Source organism: Littorina saxatilis, linkage group LG16 (genome assembly GCF_037325665.1).
Source record: "Littorina saxatilis isolate snail1 linkage group LG16, US_GU_Lsax_2.0, whole genome shotgun sequence".
NCBI classification, from domain to species: domain Eukaryota; kingdom Metazoa; phylum Mollusca; class Gastropoda; order Littorinimorpha; family Littorinidae; genus Littorina; species Littorina saxatilis.
The window spans coordinates 43,425,534-43,441,921 of NC_090260.1; the positions used below are offsets into that span (position 1 = coordinate 43,425,534).

The window sequence follows — 16,388 nt, forward strand, 5'->3', positions numbered from 1 at the left end:
ACCCCACCCTTTTACCCCCCCCCCCTCCGCTTACCCCTTCTCAGTTCACAGTTAATTGTCTGCAGCCTCAAACCCCCCCCCCCCCCCCCCGTGGGTAATAAATCACTCGACTATCGTCGCCTGCTTCTGATGACCGCTCTAAATAATTTGTCAGATAGCAGTGTGCAAAAGACACCGTTGAGTGTACATGTATTACCTTTCCTATATGCTTAGGACACGTGCCTTTTCAAGTCATTGTCAATTACAAAATGTAGGTCTTACAACACAGCCACTGATTTTCAGGTGACGGTATCAATGCCGGGTCCCTGCTCTGCGAAAAATAAAGTGTTTGTATTAATCGGAAGAAACATACTGCATAAGCGTAATTTATGCAGAGGTATGATGTTCTTAAGTTGTGAGATTTTTTAATGATCACGATGCCTTCAGTGCTTACTAAATTCATTGATTAGATTGATTTTATATAATGAAGTTAGAATTCTGCTGCTCTGATTAGTGAAATATTCAAAAATGCTATCATTCTATTTTGGCACCGTCATGGCTTTGTAGACTTATAATATATCTGCGTAATTGATTTCAACTCTCAGAAATCAAAATTATAACAAATTATATTGTGTCTCCTCTTGTCGTTAAATAATCACAACAACTGTAAAACAAATTTGCTTTGATAAAGCTCCCGTTTTTCTCTCAGAATTTTGCTCATTTTTGTTTTGTTTACATGCCCCAGACACAAAAACTACAAAACGATTCATAAAAGTTCCGTTCCATGCATTCCGTCTCCTCTCAATCTAAGATCCCCCCTCCCCCCCCCCCCCCCATAGACCCTCCCCCCAAAGTTTTCCGCTAGCCTCTTCGACTTTTCCCAACGAAGCGTACAGGAGCGGGGCAATTAGGAGCCTTTGCAATTTTATGACCCGTCTGAAAGAAGTGATTGACTGGACACTAGCTGCACTGTCAAGTGCTCTTAAAGAAGCGATCAGATACGTGAGAATCACAGTGTGACATTTGACAAGAGTTTGACGGAAGTCTGGCAACCAGATGTTAGAGGGAAAAAATAACTCACTGAAAAAGTGAGATCGCACGTGTCGGACAGATGAAGGTTAGAAAACTTTTCGAAGAAGGGACATAATGCTTTATTTCATATATTAAAAAGAAATACATGTAGTGTCAACACTCAGTTGGCAGTAGGCCAGAGACATAGTAGGCAGTGGAAAGTTACTAAAAAGTGACCTAAGTTGAAAAGATGTGTATTTCTACTCCAGACATTATAGAGGCTCTGGTGTCACTAATATCAATGTGCTGTCTTTGCTTTGTTTAGCGACCAGCATCAAAGAGGCGCATAGAGGACTGCCTGGGAGAAGAGGACCACCAGGACAAAGAATGAAATCGATTGAATATGCTGTGCTGTTGCCCTGCAAAGCTGCGTGCATTTTTAGTTTCTCCGCAACATAATATGCATGTTTTTGTTATGAAATAAAATTGTTGATCGTATCTTGAGTTTATGGTGTTACACGTAATAGTCCTTATGATCTGTGACTGAGTGTGAAAGTTGGTGTGTGTGCGTGTATACATTTACCAAAGTTGCATTCACGTCGAAATCAAACCAAACCACAACCACAACCACAACCAAAAATTCACGTTGTGTCGACGTGTAATTCACGTCAATTTTATCAGAAAAAAATGCACCAAAACACAACTTTTACGTTGTGTCAACGTAGAATTCACGTAATTTTTCATCTAAATTTTGACCTAAAATTTACGTTCCATTCACGTGGACATTACGTAAAAATGCAACGCAATTTCAACCAAACCACAACCACAACCAAAAATTCACGTTGTGACAACGTAAAATTCACGTAATGTTTTTACGAACAATCCACCTCCACCAATAATTCACGTTGCATTCACGTTGGTGTCACGTAAAATGCAACGTTGTTTTCCAACGTTATTCCCACGTGATTTCGTCCATACAAATCTACGTAAAAAAACGTTGAAACGCAACGTAAACCCAACGTAACCCAACGTGAATATAACGTGAATACAACGTAAAATTGTTTGCTGGGGTATACATAGTTATTTTAAGTTACTATTTAAAACTTTGATTGTTATGGGTTGTTTTACTTCATAAATTTTTTGTTGGAACTTTGTTTTTATTTTGCTTCCAACTGCGTTTCCTTTAGTTGGACTTTACTTATTTTGGGTTTAATTTTCTGATTTAGTATTTAGATTGTTGATTAGTCTTAAGTATTTACTTGTGTTTGTATTTTTGAACTTTGAATTTTTCCTCCTATTTGTGGTTTGGGTTTGTTGTTTTGTTTGTACTTGTATATATATGTTTTGAACCAAGATTCGTTTTTGACTTCATTAACTGAGTATCTGACTTTAATTAAAATTGTTGGATATTGTTGCGTGAGATTTACGCCAAAACGTGTTTGGATATGGTCTTGTATTGACTATTGGTTTTGGTGCCAGATTTTCTTGTGGTACTTGACAGTTTTCAAGTAGATTGCTTGAACTTGCATTATTTTTTGAAACTTTTTCAAATTTGTTGTTTCTCTAAACTTGGACATATTTTGGTGTGATTTTGAAAGTTCAAAACTTACACAATGGAGAGCGATGATGATTATGATGCGTTGTTTGAAAAGTTCGTTAAACAGGCAGAGACTTTGGGTCTGGCTGCAGATAAACGTGAGAAATACGTGAAAGAGAGTTTTGATCGTTTGGAGAGAAAACGAGAAAAAGATGAGAAGCAAAAAGAAAGGGAAGAAAGACAAAAAGCATTAGAAATGGAAGAAAGTCGAAGACAAAAAGAATTTGATCGACAAAAAGAAAGGGAAGATGCACAAATTGAAGAAAGTCGAAGACAAAAAGAATTGGAAATGGAAGAAAGTCGAAGACAAAAAGAATTGGACCGGGAAGAAAGAGACAAAGAGAGAGAACACCAGTTAAAGCAAAGAGAGCTTGAGATTAGGCAGGCTGAAATTAGTGCTGGGTCGCGTGCACCACAAAATGGTCGGGATTCTCACACTAATGTAGGTGCTCGCCCTGTTTACCCCAGACTCCCTGCATTCAGAGAACAGCAAGATGATATAGACTCTTACTTGTTCAGATTTGAAACTCATGCAAAATCTCTGGGATGGGAAGAGACAAGGTGGATCACGTACTTGTCTGCTCTTTTAGAGGGCAATGCATTAAACCTATACCATAGCCTTGCTGCTGCTGGTGAACTAACATACCAATGTTTGAAAGAAAACTTGCTGAAGAAATTTCAGTGCACGTCTGAAACATTTAGACAAAAGCTCCGAAATATCCGTCCAAGTGAAAAGGAACCGTTCCAAACTTTTGGGATTGAGTTACGACGATTGTTTGATCGTTGGGTTGCGCTATCTGACATAACCACAGATGTTGAAGGTCTAGTGAACTTGATCCTGGGAGAACAATTCCTTGAAAGCGTATCAGCTGACTTAGCAACTTTCATTCGAGAACGAGGTCTAGTGACTTTGGATGAAATGGTCAAAGCCGCCGAAAGCTATCGCTTAGCGAGACCTGGGAAAAACTTGTCACGAAAGTCGGGACCAACCATTTTTTCTGCAGGTTCTTGTAGTCACGAAGAGTATGCTGCAGCTGCTTTTTCACAAAGCAATAATCGGAGAGGTGGTCCGCAGTCTCGGAGGTATGGTTCTAGTTTTGCTGGTCGTAGACAAGGTAACTGGAGCTATGGCAGAGGTACGTCTGATGCACAGGCACAGTCACAAGGTGATACATACTATCCTCGTGGAAGTAGACGCAGTCGTACTGGTGGTCGCAGAGGCGGTTCATTCCGACAGAGTGGAGATGATTGTTGGTCGTGTGGAAAAAAAGGCCATTGGCGTCGACATTGTCCTTTGCGGACAGATCATGGCTTTGGGGGCCAAGACCAGAAGGTGCATGAAGTGTCGGGAAATTCTGCTGTTGCGGAAGTCGTTTCACCAATTACGCAGGAAGTTGGGTGTTTGAAGTTAGAACATGGTAGTGTCAACGGGAGTGAGTGTACAGTACTCCGTGACACGGGTTCTACGATTTCTGGAGTGCGTAGAGGATTGGTGTCAAAAGACCAGATGGTCAGTAGAAAGGTCACCTGTAAGACATTTGGTGGAGAGGTCCTTACTTATCCTCAGGCGAAAGTTAAAGTTGAGACACCTTATGTGTCGGGAGAAATGGTTTGTTGCGTCCTGAATGATCCTGTCGCTGATTTGATAATAGGCAACATTCCGGGGATTTCAGGGAGTGCAGACTGTTTTCCTGATGTTGAGGGGGTTACAGCTAGTACAAATCGTGTGCAGGAAAAGAGAAGAAACCCTCCTAGTAAACCTTTGGTTCGGACTCCAGATCAGAAGGTTGGGTGTTCGAATCAGGACTTGGCAGTTGTACGAGAACAACTCATTCAGTTGCAAGCAGATATGAACAGATTGAAGTCCAGGTTAATTGAGACTACTGCTGCTGTAGGCCATGGTGGCAATCGCAGAAAGAGGTCAAGAAAATGGTTTTCATGATATTTTGACTACTTGTCGGTTTAGCATCAGAAACATGAGTCGTAGTACTATGTTGAAAGAGTCGTGGACTCAGGATAAGTAAACTGATGATGCTAAAGAAAGACTTTGTATGGTCGAGCTAGAAAGCAACATGACTGGAAATTGCGAGTTAAAAGAAAAACTCAGTGGAATCTTCCTAGAGAAGGAAGAAGTACTTTATCAGACATAAAGTAGTGTTGTTACACATATGTGATCAGTGGAAAGTTTGTTTCTTATGTCAGCTAAGACAAGTTTGTTCCGTAGTGAATTGCGATATAGACATTGTATTATAGTGAAGTAGTTACCCTCTTTTACCTGGTATCCTAAAGAAAAAATAACCTCGGTCGGTCATTTTTTTTCTGGGAGGAGGGGGTAATGTGACAAACGGATTTGCACATAGATGTATATTGGAGTTATGTGACTCAGGTGTACAAAATTTCATGGGCCACGAACTTTGAGTAGGCACCGTGCGGTGAAATATTGTCCGTACAGTGCAGTGATGTCACGTGTGAGATGTGACCAATCAGAGAAGAGTAGTGACTGAGGTCACGTTTGTAGATAGATTAGACAGCAGAGCTTTGCAGACTATCGACAGGAGAAGAAGTGTCTCCTGATTGTAAAGTTTCTCACCGGGCGCTGGAGGTCGTTTGGGGACTCGTGCCGCGGTATTGAATCGGTAGATTCAGCTGCTGTGTTTACAGGTATTTATTGAATTGATATTTTGCTCGGAGATATTATTTTGCTCGGAAATATTGACTTGAGAAATGACCGGGAGAGTCATGTGTGAATTAGCTGAAAAGTGTGCGTTGATGTCAGCCATTGTTGAAAAGGGAATGTTTACATGTTTTTCGGAAATGAAGTCGCTTATGAGTAAGCGGGTGTATATACTGTAACCGCATAAGTTAGTTGACGGTAGTGATAAAGAATGTCATAAAAGTTTATTCAAGTATGGAGACTTATGGTAGTTTAAACTTGTGTATTTTAGCATCCCGGGCCGAGTGGGTCGCGGAAGTATCCCGGGCCGAGAGGGGTCGCGGAAGGGGAACGAGACGGGAGGTTCTACCCTCACGCTCCAGCCGTGAGCTGTGGGAACGCAGAAGGGGAGACAGCGTGAAGCGCTGCAAAACGGGAACCCCGTCCCATTCCACCACACGAGACAGTTGTGTGGGTGGGGTGAAGCAGTGCGTGCCACTGTATATTGTGAGTACGACTGAGAGCAATTAACCAGCGTGATAGCTGTACAGAGATACGTTTCCCGAGTGAATAACCATGAGACGTCGAGCGTCGTGGTTTTTGTCATCTGTGTGTAACAGAAGTGAATATTGACAGAAGTATTGCTTGAGGCAATGACTTCGTGTGTATTGAGACAGACAGGTTCTCACGGAACAAAGCTTAAAGTGTTTTACGTGTGTGCACGGGAATTGTAGACTGCATGACAAAATAACATGTATGTAATTTTGTGCAGTTAGATTTCTGTGTGTTAACAGAAATAGAACTTTCATGTGGAGTGAAAGTGATCTGTAGAATGGATGTATAATAATATGTTTATGTTGTGTTATTGAACATTCTAATAGAGGTGCAGGGGCAAAGGGCTATACTGTGTTCTTGTCTTTGTGCCTGGTTGGAGTGTTGTGTGTGTGTGTGTGTGTGAAGGCTAGATAGTAAACAGAGAGTAGCACGCACAATTTCTGATAGGAGTAGATATACATACATACAGACATACACACCGAAATTCCAGCCGTAACACCCTGTCAAAAGCCATCTGACACTCTTTTGACCAACGAACTTTGTTTGGTTGGTTCTTCTTTGTGAGTTCTACCAGGGGGGACAATCCTGGCAAGCTCGCCAATGTAAGAGATTTGAAATAAAGAAGATCCGTAGTTATCCTTATTAATCTCCTTCCAGATTCTTTATATGTGCACACACACACACACAGTCAATCATCTGACTCCCGCTCAGAAGTTTAGGAAAGCAGAGAGAAGATTAGAAGAATTTGTAGTCTTTCACCAACTCATTCTTTCCAAACAATAGCCAATGGTTTAATTAGAACATACAAATTGGTTTGTTTCTGACATAGCAATTATCAACTCATTCCTCAAATTCTCAAATATTTTCTTGCTTACAATAATCAATTCATGACCTTTTGAAACTCATTCATTCATTGTCCACGACCTTTTGAAACTCACTCATTCATTGTCAACGTCATAACATATTTACAAGGACAAGAAAGCAAATAAACAAAACATAACTTTTACGTTATGTAGAGGTGACGATGTAGCTAGCCTTCAACCTTACGGCCTCCATCGCACCCTCGCCACTCTGGCACCACCCCGCACAAGTCAGACTGGGGCGGCCTGTTACAAAATATAACACCCTACTGTAACAACTAACAATATTCAAAAAACACACCAACCGAGCACAAGAAAATTATACGATTCCGAAATTATTCAAGTACACAAGTCATGTCCGCGCATACAAAAGAAATGTTCAAGTTCACACAAAACTAGCAAAGTACCTCATCTTCCAATATGGCGGCACCCATACAAAAGTCCAAGTCATCCCGGCAATGTTTCCCGGTTCCAAGGTTGACATCAAGATCAAATGTTTTCTTGCAAAGTTGACATCAAAACCAAGAGCAGGTTTTCTCATCCGAGAGCCCAGGTCGAATGACTTCCAATTGTCAGGCAGTTTACAATCACAACTCACAAAATCAAGCGGTTGCGATTATAACGTGAACAACTCGCACAGTTGTAAATTCACGTGCCGCGAACCCAGTTTGACCGTCCGTAGCTAACCATGGAATTTTACTGAACTGTTAAAAGTTTCCACTCTCAAAGTTAAACAACTCCTGACAAACTCTTTGTATTACAAAAAAAGCACTAGTCATATCCCTTCAACTATAAACACCATAACCGCCATTCATTACATATCCTATAGTAGATTGATCGAATTTTTGAACAATAAACCATGTTTTTGAAAGGGTAATTTCCATGTTCACATATTAGTTAGTATAATGGATGAAAGAACTTATGGGAAAATGAAAGAGAAAATATTCAAAGCAAAAGTGTAATGAAACATACTAAGAAGAGACAAGTGTCTGTGTGTCTATGTTTTTGGGTTTGTCCGTGGGTACCAGTGTATATATGCATGTCTGCGTGTGTGTGTCTGCGTGTATATGTGTGTGTATGTGTCACTGTGTCACTGTGTGTGTGTGTGTGTGTGTGTGTTCTGCATTCTCGACCATTGTTAGGGTACATTTCATTTTGCAAATAAAAAAAGGGGTTATTCATATCTTTCGTCACAAAAAAAAGTACGAGCTATGCAATTTGAACTACTATTTCAGCAAACAACTTTCTAAATTACGACACAGTGAACACAATAAGCCACAACGATTTTTTCTTCAGAATTTATTTATAGCTTCTGAAAAAGTGTGAATGACGCAAATGTGCAATTGTTCATTTTATACTAACAAGAGACGGCCGCAGTGCAGGGCCGGACTGGGGGGGGGGGGGGGTGGTTACAGGGGTTGCGCACCCCCCTCCCCCCCTGGCTTAAGCATGTACCTTGGTGGGGGAGGGAGGGGGGGTTGCATTGCTTATACAGCTTGCTGTCGAATTTACCTTTTTTGTTCAAGGAGAGGCTTCCTTTTCCTCCAGAAACATAAAAAAACGTTCAGCTTCATGGGGGCTTCGCTTGAAAATGACTTTCAAAAATGATACAAAGGTGGTGTTTTTTTTCTCCATATTACCAGGACAGTAACTATGTTGTATGCTTTATTTTGTTCCTATATTAGTCATCTGGAATTTTGATCAATTAATTCACAGTAAAATGTAAACAAATCTTCAGTAGTAATTGCATAAAAAAGTCTGATATATATCAATTATCATGTTATTTTTATCTTAAAATGGGCGCGTTAAATCCTAATCTGTTTGTTTTAATGGACTAAGCAATCCTTGGACTGACAGAAAAGTTGTATTTTAAAAATGTCCAGTTACTATTACTTATTTTTCTAATGTGAAGAGAATATGCACTCTTTTTTGTTCAAATGGGGAGGGGGCCGGGGTAGTAAAAGCATCACAGTTCAAGATTTTGCGCGACAAGAGGTGTGTTTCTTTTAACTGTGATGAAGAGGGATAACTCAACTTGGTATCTAACACTATTTCTAAACACTGTAAGCACTTTAGCACTTTTAATTTATGTTTTCTATCTTCCAAACTTCTAATTCAGCTTCAAAAATGAGAAAAAAAGTGTGTGTTTTCTGAATTCACCAGTTAAATCACTATGTTCGATGTTCTATTTTGCTTCCCTATTTATCTTCTGAAGTTTTTGATCATCTGATTACCTTGCTTTTCTATTTAGAAAATAATATGCATTTTTTTTTGTTGAAAAAATGGGTAGGGGGTGGGGGTAGTAAAAGCATCACAGTTCAAGATGTTGCGCGACAAGAGGTGTATTTCTTTTAAAATTTATGAAGAGGGATAACTCTTGTTATTTAACATCATTTCTGAACACTGTAACCACTTTAACGCTGTGTTCCATGCTTCAAATTGGGCTTCAAAAATGGATACATAACGGGTTTTTTTCCAAATTCACCTGTAAAATCACCATGTTTGATGTTCTATTTTGCTTCCCTATTTCTCTTCTTCAGTTTGTGATCATCCGATTGTTTTTTGTTTACATATTCACAATACAATATCACATTTTCTTCAGTAGGGTTTACGTGACAAAATCTCATACCTAGGCTCAAACTTCAGTCGTTATCTCAAAATGTTGCGCGACAAGCACTATTCATTCTGTTATTTCCTGATAAACCAAACATTGAACTAACATAAAAAGAAACCTTTAAAACTGCCTAACCACTTTGAAATTTGGCCTCAGGTGTATACTCCAGCCTTAAGGAGAAGTGAAATGACAAGGACAAATCTCTCTCACACACACACACACACACATAGCCTTACAACCACACACACACACACTGTGACACACACACACACACACACACACCCTGTGACACACACTGTGACACACACGACATACGCTCAATCACTCACATTTACTCACTCACACAAACTTAAAACACACTCATGCGCACATATAATCATACGGACACATACACACTTTTACAAACATACACACAAACTCCGGAACACACTCACGCACAGCCACTCTTTCTCTTTCGAACACACTCACATACACACACACACATAACCACACTCACACACTCTCCCTCTCTTACACACTAACACTGACACATGCACAAAGTGCACACACACATCGCGCGAGAGAAAGACCAAAGAGTGGGGATTTCTTTCTTTCTTTATTTGGTGTTTACCGTAAAGTACCGAGTATAAGCCCATAACATTGTAAACGCCCATCCCCCACCTTGGAGCAAAATCCGTGCAAAAGGTGAAGTACCGAGTAAACGCCCACCCCCCACTTTTGCATGGCTAAAAAAACCAACGAAAAATCGAGAACAGGGAGAGAAAAAAGGAATGCCGAAGAATGTCGTGTCAGAGTTTCTTCCCCTTGCTTTTGGCGCTTCTTTTCAAGAAAATGCCGAAGCGAAAATCTTACTCAGTAGATTTCAAGAGTTTGGTGTGGACAGAAAACAAATTAGGATGTGGCGAGCTAACAGAGATGTCCTTCTGCAGCATGAAACTGGCAGAGAAAAGCGAAAGTTGAAACTGCACCCTTGTCGGACTGTGAAGTCGGAGGAGTTGGAGGTGATACTTTTTGAGTTTCTACAAGAAGAAAGAAGCGAAGGGCGAGTTGTTAGAAAAAAAAGACTTGCAGAGAAAAGCGCGACAGTTAGGGGCGGGTCTGAAACTTCAAGACTTTGATGCGTCAAACATGTGGCTACAAAGGTGGAAAAAAACGGCACCATGTATCCATTCGCCTCTGTACGTCCAGTAACCAGAAGGTGCCGGCAGATTTTGAGGATTTCAGGTTTTTCAAATTGTTTTTAAATAAAAGCCGTTTTTGTCGAATAGACATGCTTTCAATGTGTTCATTTACGAGTGATGGTGTGTAAGCCTTACGTGTGTCTGTCTGCGAGTTTAACAATTTTATAATACACAAAATATCTTCATGTTGTTTCACATTAATATTGCTTTAGTTTGAACAAACATAACACTTTACATACCAGATGGTATCATTATATGAATCATGTCTCCATTGCAATGAAAAATATGTTCGTGCATAGGGTCAAGTACCGAGTATAAGCCCACCCCCCACTTTTGTCCGAAATTCGTGCAGAGGGGGGGGGGGGGGGGGGGGGGCTTATACTTGGTACTTTACGGTAATTTTGTTTTCAACACACAAGACAGAAGTCGCAGCACAGGCTTCATGTCTCACCCAGTTACATTATTCTGACATCGGACCAACCAGTCCTAGCATGCACTAACCCCATAATGCCAGACGCCAGGCGGAGCAGCCACTAGATTGCCAATTTTAAAGTCTTAGGTATGACCCGGCCGGGGTTCGAACCCACGACCTCCCGATCACGGGGTGGACGCCTTACCACTAGGCCACCGTGCCGGTCTAGAACACGCGTGCTTCCGGTAAATCGGAAAACGTCTTTTCAGCGCAACGGCCAACTAATTGGTCAAAACATCTTAAAAGAGAAAAAAAGTACAAACAATATTTTTTGGAGTACAACATCGGATTTTCGGAATTTTAATCAAAGACCCGTAGCACCGTATTCTGCATATAAAAATCGAAGAAATTACGGAGAAACCGTAGATGTGCACAGGTCTGGATGTATCAGGACCTTCAAATAAAGTGGTATGCCAGGGATGCTGATGTGAGTTGCTCAGTCTTGCTGGTGAAACCTATACTATAAGACAATATTTGCAATTTGGTCATAAATACGAACTGACAGGTTTGGTAGTATATTCGGTGGTGTTGCCAATTTTGCGCAGTTAACAGTTCTGGGTTGAAGTCTGAGCATACTTTATTTTCCAGAGATGAGGGGCGGGGTGGGGGGGGGGGGGATATATGCGTCAGCAGATATTCGAAATTAGGGCTTCTTGAGGCCGATGTCTTTATTGCTTGGCCACCCCACCAGTTTTAACCAAGAAAACCAATTCAGAATGTTATTTCAATACATTCTTTCTTTCTTTATTTGGTGTTTAACATCGTTTTCAACCATTCAATGTTATATCGCGACGGGGAAAGGGGGGAGATGGGATAGAGCCACTTGTTAATTGTTTCTTGTTCACAAAAGCACTAATCAAAAAATTGCTCCAGGGGCTTGCAACGTAGTACAATATATGACCTTACTGGGAGAATGCAAGTTTCCAGTACAAAGGACTTAACATTTCTTACATGTCCTATACAAGAAACACTTAACAAGGGTAAAAGGAGAAACAGAACCGTTAGTCACCTCTTACGACATGCTGGGTAGCATCGGGTAAATTCTTTCTCGTCCCAACCAATATGGGACTCCCCCTAACCAGCGGGGGGTATTTCAACACATGCGTTGCAAAAACGTCACCAATCACCGTTTTTGGTGCAAACATGTTTCACGAAATCGCAGGCTACACGACATAAGGGCCATGTGATGGCTGCGATATTTCTATTCAACATGCAAAAAAGTAGAAGAACTGTAACCGGATCACTCCAAATGTCTGCGCAGTTACAACAAACTATCAACGAAATAGTTTTATTCACTTCTGAACAATAGAGGTTTAAACCAGATACTGCTCCAAAAATAACGCAAAATACATTCATAACTTTTTCATCAATTCCTGTTTGTTGCCTCCCACACTCCCCTCCCTCTTTCTCTCCCTCTCCCCTCTCCAACACCCTCCTCTCTCTCTCTCATTGGGTAAAAGCATCTGTTGAGTGTGCATAGTGTTACGGGCTTCCAACGAGACTCGAGAAAACCTTCAGATAATAATAATAATAAGAAGAAGAACATTTATATAGCGCTAAATCAAAAACTTTCGTTAAAAAGGCTTGCTCTAAGCGCTTGACATCTAAACTAAAACGTCATTCACACTCTTTACAATGATGTACAAGAACTTCATGTCACACTCTTTCATTCAGTATAGCACCATTCACACAGTTGTTATTCTGTACAAGACAATAAGTTAGTCTAACATTTAGAATGTTCATAAGATGAAAACAAGAGAAAACCAGACTGATTAAAACAACTGCTTAGTGCTAACAAAGCATGAATCTTAATGATAACGTAATACATGTTTAACTGTTAAGACCATAAAAAAACCTATATGCTAAAATAACTTCGAACTTTTAAGAACTTCTTATAAGATACACAGCACATCTAGATAAACACCAGAATGATAAAACAAAAGGCAACTCGTTAAAACTATTAAATGCATCAATGTCTAAAACACGAAAGACTCAAATATAAGATACACAATTCTCTAGAATTGTTTATTAAAACTGAAACCGACCTGCTCAAAGTAAACCATACCCACCCCCTCCCTACCCACCCCCAACCCTCCTCCTACACTAAATACTAATTCCATTTCACGTAGTTTAGCCGAAACTACAGGAAATGTGAGAGAGCGCATGTCCGGAAGAGCCATATCCGTATTTCCGGCGCCATTAGCGCACGTCTGAAACCGATGCTCCGCTTTTTTCGGTTGTTTATCGTGATTCATCTTGGTTTACGATCGAATTTTTCGGTCTCAAAGTACATCTTTCGATTCCGCGAACCTTGCTGCGTTGTTCTTTCAAAGAATTTGGAATGGAGAGCGAAGAAAACTTGCTCAAATCTGATTCCGAGGGTGAAGACTCTTCCCCTCCATGCTCACAGAGACCCCACAAAACCATGGTTGAAATCACAAAAGTGAAACAAAAAGAAAAACCTCGACCCGAGGTAGTACAATTACCGACAAAGGATTGGGATGACATGAAAAAGCAGAATGAACGAATCCTGCGTGCACTAAAGAAATGGGCTGCAGACGAAGGGGAAATTGTGGAAGACAAAGATTCAGAATGTGTTCAACTTCGGAGTAGTTCCCCTTTGAAGTCTAAGAAAAGACGCAGAGAAGAAGACAGTACCGTATCTTTTTTGGTGGACAATTCTGATGAAGATTTGGACTACCAAATTGAAAATCTTACTCGTGTGAGATCTTGTGGCGATCAGACAGAGAATCGCAGTGATGAAAATGCTGAAAGTGACACACTGACAGGGATTCAGCAAGATTATGAGGCTGATGAGGAGCTTGGCGATGATATTTCGGAACAGCTAGCCAAAATAGTCAACATGATGGCAAAAGGCAAAATGAACAAAGCAAAAATGAAAAACAAGATTTCGGAACACAAGCGCCCGAAAAACGTCGAACTAAAAGTTCTTCGAGTGAACCATGAAGTGTGGGACACAATGGACCATAACCAGAAAAGTGCAGATTTGCGTACTCAAAGAATTCAACACATTTTGCTTACAGCAGTGAACGCTCTTGTGTGTGCAGCGAACGAGTGTGTTGGGAAAACAAACATTGATGTGAAAAAACAAATGAAATCTCTGACCGATTCAATGGGGCTCATTCTCAAAGCGACTCACGAAATGTCAATGGACAGAAGAGTGTCGATTATGTCTGCACCGCAATTCAACAAGAAATACAAGAAACTCGTTTCTTCAGAAATCCCAGTGACAACAGAACTGTTTGGGGATGATTTGCGATCTGTGTTCGCCTCCATTGATTCGTCGTCCAAGCTTGGCATGGCAATCACTCGGTCATCAAGGGGAGACAAGTTTTTTCCATTCAGAGGAGGCAGGACAAAAAACTGGGACTACGACCAGAGAAGAGGCCGAGGCTGGACAAGCGGCCGAGCAAGAGGTTACTATCCACGCTACCGGGGGAGAAGCTTCCGAGGGCAGAACAACACGACATTCAAATCGGCATAAATGAGGATGCACAGCCAGACCTGACCGGTAAGGTACGCTATCCAATAAACAAAAGTGTTCAGATACCATTTATTGCGGGTAGAATACAATACTTTATTGAAGAATGGAGAAAGCTGACATCAGATCCGTTTATTTTGAAAATGGTGACAGGGGCTGAAATTCCACTGAGGGATTTATCAGAATTAGAAGTAGGAAAAGTGCCTACAACTCAAATCAAAGGTTATCAATTTTTTGAGATGGACAATGAAGTTCAGAAGTTACTGAAAATGAAAGTAATCGAAAAATGTGAAAGTGAAGATGGAGAAATAATATCCCCTGTATTCCTGGTGATGAAACCAGATGGAACATATCGAATGATTCTAAACCTGAAAGAGTTTAATCAGTCAGTGACATATTTGCTTCAGTTGACTTGAGGCATGCATATTATTCTGTCTCAATCAAGCCAGATTTCAGGAAATTTTTGAAATTCATTTGGAGAGAACAGTTGTATGAATACACCTGCTTCCCAAACGGGTTGTGTAACTGCCCAAGATATTTTACAAAGTTACTGAAACCAGTGTATGCTTGTCTGAGAAAAAGGGGCTTTTTGTCAGCATCATTCGATGATGATTGCTATCTTCAGGGACAAACTTATGAGAGTTGTCTGCAGAATGTTCAGGAAACAGAACACTTGTTTGAAGCCCTTGGATTTATCATCCATGAAGAAAAGTCAGAACTTACCCCACTCAAAAAGATAAAGTATCTGGGGTTTTGGCTAGATTCAGAAAATATGTCTGTCTGTCTGACTGAAGAGAAAATTCAGAAACTGAAAAATACTTGCAGAAGTGTAAAAAACAGGAAAAGGATTACCATTCGGGAGCTAGCGCAAGTGATTGGTCAGCTTGTTGCTTCATTCCCAGCTGTGCTTTGGGGTCAGTTGTTCTATAGACAACTCGATAAGGTTAAGGTTGAAGCATTGAAAGTGAAAAAAGGGGATTTTGATGCATTGGTAGTTATATCAAAAGAAGCTGAAGAAGAGCTAGACTGGTGGCTACAGAACATAGATTCAGCTTTTTTCCCCATAGAAAGATCTGAACCTGAAATGGTAATAACAACAGATGCCTCCACTTTGGGTTGGGGTGCAGTTTGCCACCCAAAGCAAACAGGTGGCTGTTGGTCTGTTTTAGAAAGAAACAACAATATCAATGTTCTAGAGCTGATGGCGATTGAGCATGCTCTGAAAAGCTTTAGTAAGGATATTGATGGTAAACATATCAAAGTGCTGACAGACAACTCATGTGCGGTGTCATACATTGAAAAAATGGGTGGTTCACATTCTGCAGATTGCAATGATGTAGCAAAACGAATCTGGATCTGGTGTAAAGACAGGAATATTTGGCTGACAGTAGCTCACATTCCTGGCAAGCTAAATACACAAGCTGATGCACGGTCCAGAAAATTCAATGATAATACAGAATGGATGCTGGACAGACAGATTCTCAAAAGAATCTGTGAGCTAGTTGGAAAACCTGAAATTGATCTTTTTGCATCAAGACTAAATCGCCAGTTGGCAACTTTTGTGTCTTGGCAACCAGATCCAGAATCGTTTGCAGTGGATGCATTTAAGATGAGTTGGACTAACTGGTTCTTTTATGCTTTTCCACCATTCAGCCTGATTCAGAGGGTCCTGGTCAAACTGGAGAAGGACAACGCAGAAGGGGTTGTCATAGTCCCAGACTGGCCTACAGCAACTTGGTATCCTCAACTATTGCGGCTCCTCGTCAGGAAACCTCTTCTGCTACCCAAGGGGAGGACTGTTCTACGTCTGGCCCACGCGCAGACACCACATCCTCTGCACAGCAAGCTTCAGTTGATGGCAGTGATGTTATCAGGGATGCAGTTGAAGCACAAGGAATTCATGGACAAGCTTGCAGCATCATCTGTGCATCATGGAGGGAAAGAACACACAGACAGTATTCCAG

General features: G+C 40.8%; 1 long non-coding RNA gene across 1 annotated transcript; it reads left to right on the forward strand.

Moving 5' to 3' along the window:
- The first annotated feature begins 2,446 nt into the window (after positions 1 to 2,446).
- On the forward strand, positions 2,447 to 6,140 carry LOC138949668 (uncharacterized). The gene is made up of 2 exons (XR_011450385.1): positions 2,447 to 5,248; positions 5,533 to 6,140. It is a non-coding gene; the product is annotated as an uncharacterized lncRNA (long non-coding RNA).
- The last annotated feature ends 10,248 nt before the right edge of the window (positions 6,141 to 16,388 follow it).